Genomic DNA, 12551 nt, shown 5'->3' on the forward strand with positions numbered 1-12551 from the left:
TTTTCTAATAGGGAAGCAACCACATGAGGTTATACTGCCATCACACTTTCCCCAGCAATGGGACAGGGAATGGCACCTATCTTGCCCCCTCGATCTGCTCTTTGCAGTGCCAACTGGGCACAAAAATTGCACTGTTCATCACTCAGTGCCTGCAGTGCTGATATCCAGAGCCACAAGGCAATTGGGAAAGGGGAACGGGGAAGGAGAGGCAATTCCTCCTTCCCCATCCCTTCTGTCACAGCGCTTTGTCAGTATTGATATCATCGCTCTGGTTGCCAAGCAATATGCAACACCATTTTTGTACTCGGCAGCTACCACAAATGGCAAATCAAAGAGGGCAAGGCAAGGGTCACCAGAAAGTGGCACCAAACCAGTTCCAGCTCCACTCGGCCATGCAGCCACCATCCACCCACCAGAGCAATTAGAGGCAACACCGTTTAGCCTCCATCCAACTCTTAAGCCAGTTTCAGGACATGCAGTTTAGCCTCCAGAGGTGCTAATCTGACGTACCACACTCTGTATCAGCATTGCCATTTCTGCCCTGTCAAGATGCACCCTTAGGGAGTTTTCTTTAATAGTGTTCTCACAATAAAGCCTGGTTGTTCCTTAGCCATTGGCGTTTTGTCCTGAATCGGAATTGTTTGCTGCTGTATAGACATTCTCTTTCCAGCACTCGCAACAACTAATCACACCACATCAATCCTGCTTAGCCCACACGTTGCCACTGCTGGAGCTTCCAGATGTTGTTAAGCTGCGGCTCCTACCCTGTTTCCCCTAAAATAAGACATCCCCAGAAAATAAGACCTAGTAGAGGTTTTGCTGAATTGCTAAATATAAAGCCTCCTCCAAAAGTAAGACCTAGCAGAGTTTTTGTTTGGAAGCATGCCCGCCAAACAGAACCCCAGAGCATGCAGGATCAGTAAATGTACATACCATAGATTGTTGTACATAGAAATAATGGTAGTAACAAGAAATTCTTGATAGGATTCACAGTTTGTCTGGTTATGCTGGTTTGTGATGACAACTACTGTACAGTATATAATAAATGTTCAATTTTTTTGTTCAACAATAAATGTGAACTCTTCTTCATAGAAAAATAAGACATGCCCTGAAAATAAGACCTAGCGCATCTTTGGGAGCAAAAATTAATATAAGACACTGTCTTATTTTCGGGAAAACACGATATCACCCTGGGTTAGGTAAAGGTTTTCCCCTGACATTAAGTCCAGTTGTGTCTGACTCTGGGGGTGGGTGCTCATCTCCATTTCTAAGATGAAGAGCTGGCGTTGTCCCTAGACACCTCCAAGGTAATGCGGCTGGCATGACTGCATGGAACGCCATTACTTTCCTGCCGGAGCGGTACCTATTGATCTATTCACATTTGCATGTTTTCGAACTGCTAGGTTGGCAGAAACTGGGGCTAACAATGGGAGTTCACCCCACTTTCTGGATTCAAACTGCTGACCTTTTGGTCAAGAAGTTCAGCAGCTCAGCAGTTTGATCTGCTGCACCACCAGAGGCTCCTTATCACCCTGGATTACAATTTATGAAAGCTGGAGTCCAACATCTAGCAGGCACATGTTGCCCATCCCTATTCTAGCAACAATGGGATCGTAACCCAACACAACTTTTTTTTAGAGTATTGTCATTGTGTGCCTTCAAGTCTGCAAGCCCACAGCAACCCTATCACAAGATTTTCTTGGCAAGGTGTATTCGGAGGAGGTTTGCCACTGCAGTTCAAAAAAGCAACTTGCCCTTGGCTATCCAGTTGATTTTCATGGCTGAGAAGGGACTCAAATCTTGATTTCCCAGAGTCCTGGTCCAACACGCAAACCACTACATCATGCTGGCTCTCATTTTTTTCATGCATAAGAATACTGAAATGTAGTGTGACCGCTATTGGGCATTTCAGAAACATTACTTTCTGGATACCCACACCAAGAAAAAGCATAACACCCATTTACTTTTTCTTTTAAGCAATTCCCAGCAACGGGCAAAACTTCAAAGAATCCAAATAATTTATGCTTGCTTTGCTGACCACTAAATTTTCCTGTGTTTTGCACAGTGACCTTTTCCAAGTGTTTTCCAATTACTGCAACATCGCCCTGATCTTAAAATTATGCCTGAACACTCTACACAATTACACTAAAGGACTGAGGCCAGAAGTTGTGTGTCATCTGTGAGATGAACAGACAACATGTTTATGTATTTTATGATGTTGCCGCCACATTCTGAGAAAAGGTCCCCATTTTTTGTCTAACTAGTCATCACAGCAAGACTAACTCCTGATTCACATGTAGTTCCAATAAGACTGCACTTAAATACCGCCCTGCAGTGCCACCTGGTGGTGAACATATGCTATACTTCTGAATAAAATCAATTGAACTGATTGTACTTTTTTGGCAACACTACTTTTCCATCCAAAGCACAATATTTTATACCTGGTTTTGTTTTATCAATATTCTTATCCTATCAGATTACATGTATATTTTTAAAATAAATCATGTTTGTTCAGAAATATTTTCAGAAAACAGATTTGTTGGCTGTTTCAAAAGCACTGCAATAAACTTCTGCTTTTATAGAATCATAGAATCCTAGAGTCGGAAGAGACCTCATGGGACATCCAGTCCAACCCCCCTGCCAAGAAGCAGGAAATTGCATTCAAAGCACCCCCGACAGATGGCCAACCAGCCTTTGCTTAAATGCCTCCAAAGAAGGAGCCTCCACCACACCCTGAGGCAGAGAGTCCCACTGCTGAACAGCTCTCACAGTGAGGAAGTTCATCCTAATGTTCAGGTGGAATCTCCTTTCCTGTAGTTTAAAGCCATTGTTCCATGTTTCCAGGGCACCAGAAAACAAGCTTGCTCCCTTCTCCCTATGACTTCCCCTCACATATTTATATGTGGCTATCATGCCTTATGTATAAATATCCTTTCCAACTTCATGAGAATCAGATTTCCAGAAGAGCAGCTCCATTCATTCCAAGAAGACATGTTTCCAGGAAAATGTACAGTAGAGTCTCGCCTATCCAACGTAAACAGGCTGGCAGAATGTTGGATAAGCGAATATGTTGGATAATAAGGAGAGATTAAGGAAAAGCCTATTAAACATTAAATTAGGTTATGATTTTATAAATTAAGCACCAAAACATCATGATATACAACAAATTTGACAGAAAAGGTAGTTCAATCTGCAGTAATGCTATGCAGTAATTACTGCATTTACGAATTTAGAACCAAAATATCATGATGTATTGAAAACATTGACTACAAAAATGTGTTGGATAATCCAAAACGTTGGATAAGCGAGTGTTGGCTAAGTGAGACTCTACTGTACTTAGAAGTGCTGCAAATTTATTCACACTGATCAAAGGTACATCTGCACTGGAGAATTGCAGGTTGATGGCACTTTAACTGCCATGACTCAATGCTATGGAAACCTGGGAGTTGTAGTTTTGGCGAGGCACCAGCAATGTTTGATTTTTATACCTATTTTATATACATATATACATGGGTCATGTAAAAAAAATTATCAGGAAAAAGTTTAAGATCTAGAGCTTTCTTAAACTATAGCATTAGAGCTCTCTAGCAGAGGATTCAAAATACCAAATTATAAATCCCAGAATCATAAAGGATAACAGTTAGCTATATTTTAACTATAACAGTTAAAATATGTTCAAATGGCTGAGATCGTATAGTGTCGATAATATTCTAAGTCTTTAAACTGAGCCACATAAAGCAAGTGGCATCTCCTGATCATGGGTGCATCTACACAAGGCATGGGCAAACTTTGGCCCTCCAAGTGTTTTGGACTTCAACTCCCACAATTCCTGGCCTCGGGGCTCTTCCTTTTCCCCCTCAGCCACTTAAGCGGCTGAGGGGGAAAAGGAAGGGGCCCAAGGCCAGAAATTGTGGGAGTTGAAGTCCAAAACACCTTGAGGACTGAAATTTGCCCATGCCTGATCTACACTGTAGAAATAATGCAGTTTGATACCACTTTAACAACCATGGCTCCATGCTGTGGGATCCTGGGATTTGGTGTTTGATGAAATACCAGCACTCTTTGGCAGAGAAGGCTAAAGACCTTGTAAAACCACAACTCCCTTGATTTCTTAGCCTTGAGCCATGATATTAAAGTGGGATCAAACTGCATTAATTATATAGTGTAGCTGCACCTTGTATCTTCCTAAAGCTCTCAAGCAGCAGATTTGGTTTGTATTCAGTCTTGACACCACTCTCTTCCCTTTTTCTCTTTCTCTTTTCCCCCATTGCCATCCCCAGCCTAGAGGGTCACAACAGAGAGCCAGAGAAAGCAGGTGTGGCGTATTTATTTTTTTGATGGTGCTCATAATTATTGCTGATTTAGAAGTGGGAGATTTTTGATATACACCAGCATAAGCCAACTGTGCTTTTTTTTCTGGCAGAAACCCTTTTACAATTGTTTGCTATGCCTCATAGAGATCAAACAGTCATGGTTATGAGCAGAAATGTTGAAACAGTGCCAGGTTCATTAAAAAAGAATACTGGCTCATGGGCAGGGGTTGTTTTGGGGCTGAGAGGTGGTTTTCCCCTGCCCTCCCCCTTTCTTTAATTTGCATTGCAACATTTATTTATTTAAAAATATTTTCCTGCTGTGTCTTGTACACGCCGAAACACCTGTGCGGTTACAGGGCTGACCTACTTATCCAAAAATAATTTTTCCTGTGTGGCTGTAACCACTTAAAATATGTTATTCCTGGGCAAGCTGAAATCATCAGGGAGATATTCCAGGCCTTTTAATAAACAGGCATATTGGACGGCTTAAGAGACTGGCAACGGGTGGCAATATTTTTAACCTCTTGTGTTGTCAGTTCAAATACAGTGCACTCCACATACGCTGTGCAGATTTGCTCAGTCAAGCAACATATAGCAGGCTGAAATTGGTAAATGTTTAGCCCAATCTTGCCCCAGTTGGCTGGATACAAATCCCATCATCCCACCAGCCAGAAAGGCCACCATGGAATTTACAGTCCAGTAAGTCTAAAAAATATGTAGTAGGGTAACATTTCTACTTCAGGCCAGTGGAGTGGGATGACTGTTGCTCATCTATTAATACTGTTAGCGTGCTTTTAAAAGTTCACTTTAGCTGTAAATCCCTTACATTGCATGTTTTTACTGAACTGAAAAAAATTATTATACATATCAGTCACTTGATTCAAAAAGGAGTGTTAATAACTAAAAAGCTGATGATACCATTGTGTTGCTTCTTACTATATTTTAAAAATCTTAAACAGAAAAATTGTCTTAAAAATTATTCTTAAATGGCTCTATGCCAAAACCAACATGTCTATTACAAGTTGATCTTTAATACACACATACAAACATCATTATGCCCTCTTCCATACCCATCTAAAACTAGAATACTATATTTTTATTTTATTGGTTTATTTATATCCCGCCTCCATCTCCCCCGAAGGGGACTCTGGGCGGCTCACAGAAATATCAAATAAAAGCAATAGCAGTATACAATACATCAATAAACAAAAACATACACCAATTATAAAATCTGAACATTAACATATGATATAAAAACACGCTTAATAAAACAGAATTAAAACCAGTGAGGTTGCAGTGTTACTTTTAAGACATTTTGACATGTTTTGCTGCCAAACAGATCTAAATCAGCACTGCATGTTAAACAATGCCCATAGATTTTCATACCTGTCAAAATTTCATAGAGGCAAATGTCCACACAGCTGAATGAAATCCCTCATTATTTGTTTTGAACTGGAATATATGGCAGTGTGATCAAAGGTCTGGAGACCATGCCCTGTGTGGATAGGCTTAAAGAGCTGGGTCTGTTTAGCCTGGAGAAGAGAGGGTTGAGAGAAGACATGATAGCCATGGTTTAATATTTAAAAAGATGCCACAAGAAAGAGGAAGCAGGCTTGTTTTCTGCTGCCCTGAAGACTAGGACTCGAAGCAATGGGTTCAAATTACAAGAAAGGAGATTCCACTTCAACATTAGAAAGAACTTCCTGACTGTAAGAGCTGTTCAGCAGTGGAACTCCCTGCCTCAGAGTTTGGTGGAAGCTCCTCCTTTGGAGGCTTTTAAACAGAGGCTGGATGGCCCTATTTTATGAAACTTTATGGAAAGAAACAGTGCACATCAGCAATATCTAAGGCATGTGGAATAATCCTCCTCTGAAGTCTATATGACCAGCACAGAATGTACAGTAGTCTCACTTATCCAACATAAATGGGCCGGCAGAACGATGGATAAGCGGAAATGTTGGATAATAAGGAGGGATTAAGGAAAAGCCTATTAAACGTCTTCTTACGTTATGATTTTACAAATTAAGCACCAAAACAAGGCAGTCAAGGCAGAGGCAGCCAGGATCTGCTGGTGTGGGGAAGTAATGAAATTTTCTGGTGTTAATATCCTGTCTCAGCCCACCTAATGATAAACTTGGTTCTTGGCAGCATTGAGGGTTGAAATCAACACCACCAAATAGGTGAAGCTGTCTCCATCTTCTCATCTCATTGGCCCCTTTCTATTTCTCTCTTTCTCTGGCCCTTTCCACACAGCTGGATAAAATCCCACATTTTCTGCTTTGAACTAGAATATACGACAGTGTGGACTCAAATAACCCAGTTCAAAGCAGATATTATGGGATTTTCTGCCTGGATATTCTGGGATATAGGGCTGTGTGGAAGGGCTCTCTGTCTCCATCTACATTGATCATTTAATGCAGTTTCAAACCAGTAGTGAAGAAAATGGTTTCGCTATGCAGATAATTAAATGGGAAATTCTGGAACCAGTTTGAGGCCCAGATGGTTACACAAAACACAAAGCACACAGTAGGCTTCACGTGCTTTTGTGGGAGGTTGTTGTCTGGCTACCACAGTCTAACTCAGTGGTTCTCAACCTGGGGTCCCCAGATGTTTTTGGCCTACAACTCCCAGAAACCCCAGCCAGTTTACCAGCTATTAGGATTTCTGGGAGTTAAAAGCCAAAAACATCTGGGGACACCAGGTTGAGAACCACTGATCTAACTGCATTAAATGATCTATGTCAATATAGCCTCTTTTTCTTTCTGTCTGTGTCTCTCTGGGCACATTTACACTGACCACTTAGGACAGTTTGAAACTGGTACTGACACCTGCAGTTTTGCTGTGGGGATAAATAGATTCCAACCCCAGACCTGGATGTGATTACACACAGAGAGGGAGACTGATCTTAAACAAGTTCCAGGATCCATAGTATCTTCGACTTGACATCTGCAGAGAATGCAAGGGGGGGGGGGTCCAACTTTCCCCTCTAGAATGTGGATATTTATTTATTATTTATTTACAGCATTTATATTCCGCCCTTCTCACCCCGAAGGGGTCTCAGGGCGGATCACATTACACATATAGGCAAACATTCAATGCCTTTTAACATAGAACAAAGACAAACAAACATAGGCTCCGAGCAGGCCTCGAACTCATGACCTCCTGGTCAGAGTGATTCATTGCAGTGATTCATTGCAGCTGCTCTCCAGCCTGCGCCACAGCCCGAGCCCTGTGCATCAGTGGAACGGTTTAGATATCCACACAGCAATTCACATTCTGTGAAGCTGATTTCATTGTGTGATGTAGTTTATAATACAGTGCACATTAAGGCCATCATTTTTGACTTTCCCCCAATTTTGCTTGCATCAGATTACTGGACTTACACTCCAGTGTGCTTTCACAGCATGGATAGTCTAGCTGCCATGTTTTGGAGATAACTTGAAGCTGCATTATTTTATTTTATTTTTTCGTGTCAGGAGCAACTTGGCCGTCTGCAAGGACGTTGCCCAGGGGACGCCCGGATGTTTTTGATGTTTTTACCATCCTTGTGGGAGGCTTCTCTCATGTCCTCGCGTGGAGCTGATAGAGGGACCTCATCCGCACTCTCCCCGGGTGGGATTCGAACCTGGCAGCTTTCAGGTCAGCAACCCAACCTTCAAGTCACAAGGCTTTAGTCCACTAGGCCATCGGGGGCTCCTTAAATGATCTGCATTAAATTATCAGTGTAGATGAGACTTTTCTCTGCCTTTCAGCAGTCAGTTGTGGAAGCAAAACACTTTCTGGAGATCTAAACTATGGACTTAACTTTTGAATTTATGCCATGGGCTGCTAGATGCCTGCATCTGCCACTGGGACATTTTGGCCAGAGATAATTCAAGTTTTGGTGATCAAGCACCTTTTGATCCTGCTGTTGGGTATACCTGTCACTGAATCACCTTGCTTGAGCCAGTCAGGATCCAGGTTGGAAGGCAAATGTTGCAGTTTTGTAACTCAAGAAATGTGCTGCATATTTGTAGGACATGGGAAAGACTACCAGAGACATCTTTGACTTCGGCACGTCTTAAGCCCCTGCTCTGAAGTAATGGGTCCTCCCTTTCCACATGTGATGAGGTATTTGGAGACAAAACGTTTCTTCGGAATTCTTTTTTTTCTAGCCTTCGGGCTCCTCCTGATCCTTTTTCAAATTACAGAGATGATGGGATACCAAGGAGAATTGCGATTAGTCTAAACTCTCCACAGCTGCGAGGGATGGACGTAAAAAATTCCACTGGAGGATCCACAACTTCTGGACTCAATTTACCTACATGACACCGCGACCTAAACCAAGGGAGCACTCGGTGCACTTGGGCGGGAGGGAGATTTAGAACTGAATCGGTGTGATTCAGTTTCTTCCATGGGCTCGGCTATTGAAGGGCTCACAACTGCCCCGACCAGCACATCTGTCATTATAAGGCAGTGATATTATGGGAGCCTGGAGATGTGGAGGGAGGGGAGCACAGAGACAGTATGAAAAGCTTCAAGTACGAGAGAACAGAAAGAGGGCTTGCAATTCATTACTTGCAGTACCAAGGGGATTGTAAAACACCTTGTAACTGAAAGACTTTTGCCTGTAGCTGTTAAGGCCTGTAGGCTTCACTCTTTTTTTAGGAGGCTGACAAATGTTGAGTGATCTTGGCAAGAGAAAAGCAGCACCAGGCCTTCTGTCATTCATCTTCGAAGAGACAGTGATTGTTTCGAGCATTTCGCTGGGGCTCTTCTGATTGTTTCCTTGGGTTACCGATCAAACACAAAATAACAAACATCACTCCATTTCTGTCACATTTATGAATGTGTGGAAACAGACAATGATGGCCATGTGCCAGGGAAAGCCATTGGACTTTGAAGACCATGCACCTTGAGAGGCATTACCTAGAGAGAGACACACACACAAAGAACAGCTAATAGTTATATCTGTAGTCGTCCCGTCCCCCCTCCACACACATACAGACACACACAACTTAGTTACCATCAGGTAGTACCTGATAAAATTCTAGAGAGATAGGATAAATTGAAAGATGTGAAAATCCTTATGTTCATTTTGCTGCATTTTTTCTGAATCCTATCCTTTCTTAGTATCAGATTACACTACCTTTTTCCTTTGCTCCATAGATATTCCTACATATTCTCTTGCATCTTCTTTCATAATGCCTGTATCTTTTGTATTCATTTATTTATATACTTTCTAAGAAAATCATTCTGTCAAGGACAGAACGCCACAAGATCAAAGATAACAGAGTTTATTGGATTTACAGAACTCAAAATGCCCGTAAAAGACAAGGGCCAGGCAACATTAGCCTCAAAAAGCAAAAAGGGGCAAGAAAAACGTTCAAAAGATAAACCGGATTAAACCGGAGTTTAATCCGGGTAAAATCAAAACAGCTTGCTTCAGCTTGGGAACAAACAAAACAGAAGCTGGGAAACAAAAAGTTCAAAAGAATGTAACTAATTGGCAGCAGATGCCTCTCTGCTGCCAGTACTATGTTTTGAGTAACTTAGAAGTCACTCCTACACCCAGCAGGCAAACTTCCAATACAAACACAACAGCCGAGGATTGAAGCAGTAGAGTAGTCCCAGTTCTTTCCGAAGGTCGATAGGCAGAAGCAGACGTTTGCAGTTTTCCAAGTCCAGAAGGAGAATCCAAGCCCGTAGTCAGTTCAGTCCGTAAATCCAGAGTAGCAGATGGCGTCCGTCAAGAAGACGACGGAAGGTCAAAGCTATTGAGATTAAGCAGAGGTTTGCACAAACAAAAGCCCACACAATTCCTCCCGCCGTCTGAACCCAAATTCCAAAACAACTTACGTAATCAGCACACGAAACACACCCGTCTTCAGGAAAACGTCCCACACAGATCCCAAGCGTTTGTCCAGATTACCTTGCCCAACGCAATTTGCTATTGCTCCCAAGCCCCATTTTATGCCAGTTACAAGTCCTCATCACTATCAGCTGTTCTCCTTAACCCGGGCGTTTCCTCATCACTTTCCTCATCAGAACTGGAACACCTCTGACTACGCCCCACAGCATCCCCAGCTGTGGATCCCGTCCCATCCCTCCAGCTTGTCCATGGGTCTAGTCCTGAAGGTCCCCAATCATCTTCCATCCCATCATTGCCAGTGGCACCCAATTCCCCCTTACCCGAGTCCAATCCATCTCATCCTCTTCTGAGCTAACCAGCTCTTCCTCCATTCTCTCCGTAAACCCCTCAAAAGACTCTTCGTCAGATGGTTCTGCAAAGATATCTCGCAGCCTCTTTCTTTCGCGCTCCTCGAGAGTATCTGACTCTCGAGGAGTCTTACGTCCACGTCTGCCAGAAGCAGAGCCATGAGGCTCAATCATAACACATACCTTATTTGTGTACACAGCTAAATGTGTTTTTATCAATATCATTACTGATATTGATAAACTTGACGATGCCACGTAAATGTGAATGTATATTGTAGTTTTGTTTTTTACATTGCTTATTTTATGATGTTTATATTTATCATTGATGTATTTGGACTGTTGTTTATATGATTGTAAGACGCTGTAAGCCACTTTGGATCCAGTGAGGGAGAAAAGCAGTGTATAAAGATTATTATGATTAGTAATAATAATGATGATGATGATGATCTCAGCCAGCATTTGGAAACAATAGACATTGACAAAATTACGATCTGCCAACTGCAAAAGGCCACCCGCATCATCCGAAAATACATCACACAGTCCTAAACACTTGGGAAGTGTTCGACTTGTGATTTTGTGATACGAAATCCAGCATATCTATCTTGTTTGCTATGTCATAAAATAAAATAATAATAATAATAATAATAATATAAAATAGTTATATGAATGTTTTATTTCTCTGAAATGCCTTGCAAGCTTTTCAACAGATTTCAGAGACACAGGATGTGTTATTTCACAATGTGTCTCAGGACGTTCAAAATGAATGCTTTCATTGAAGATAAGTACTATTCAACAATGAAGGCTAAGGATAATGTAAAACTACAGCTCCTATGATTCCATGGCCCATGACAGTTATAGTGGTGTCCATCTGCATTAATTATGTAATGTATATTAATCCTGAAGAGAATGGAGAAGAGCAAACCACAGACCACGTACTACAATGCAGCCTGAGCCCTGCCACATGCACAATGGAGGACCTTCTCACAGCGACACCAGAGGCACTCCAAGTGGCCAGCTTCTGGTCAAAGGATATCTAGTATAATGTCAAGTTTTAAACTTTGTTTGTGTGTTTTAAAATACATTATAACTGTACCCTCAACTCGCTTCTGACACAATAAATAAATAACCCTGAATAGACATGTATAGTACCCCACAGTAAAGGTAGATTTTTCTTGTTTACATTCAAGATATCTAATGGTTTGATTATCAGGGATTGCTATGTCATTTTAAAGGAGTAGTGCTTTTTTTCTTTTAAAAATTGAAAAGGGTACAACATATCGATTTCTAATTGCTTTTGGAAAGAAAGAATTGACATGTTGCAGGTAACATCATTACTTTTAACGTGTTACTTGCAAGCTCTGCCTTTTGGTTTCTTACAAATGCCAAGTTAAGTCCAGTACATTCGGCTGACAATGGACTTCATCACATTAAGGCAATGAAATGGATGAAAATATTTTGCTCAGTAGATATTCTGTTTTCAAAATACATTTGGCCCTAGCACATAGTTGTCAGAAATAAAATTCCATATTCTCAAATGTGCTAACATAGAAAGCTAGCTTTTCCTTTTAAACATAGTAAGTTTTTATTTCTTACACTTTACATGTTCATACACTTAACAAGGCTCTTTCAGAATGACAAAAAGCCTCAAGATTTGGTAGGAGTTATCATTTTGGTTAATCCAGATGGTATTCTTCCTATCATGTTTTTTTAACTCCTGAAATTCTGATACTAGCTGCAATGTTTTATATTCACTATAAGATATGTTTTTGTTTGTTTGTTCCTGGAGTTTCTGTATGATACACATCACACATCTGTACCCACTGTCTCTATAGTCACTATATTTTTTGGGAAATGCCACTGATGACATCTGGAATGGATGTGGAACCCTTGCCATGCATTTCTGCATTAGATTTCTGGGTACTGAATCTGAGTGCTTCCTTTCCTCTCATACAAAAAAAAACCCACAGCTCTTTTTTAAATAGAAAACTGTATAAAATGTAATATACTTTTCTTCGTGCTTGTACCTTTTAAAGCATACTG

This window comes from Anolis carolinensis, chromosome 4 (genome assembly GCF_035594765.1).
Source record: "Anolis carolinensis isolate JA03-04 chromosome 4, rAnoCar3.1.pri, whole genome shotgun sequence".
NCBI classification, from domain to species: Eukaryota; Metazoa; Chordata; class Lepidosauria; order Squamata; family Dactyloidae; genus Anolis; species Anolis carolinensis.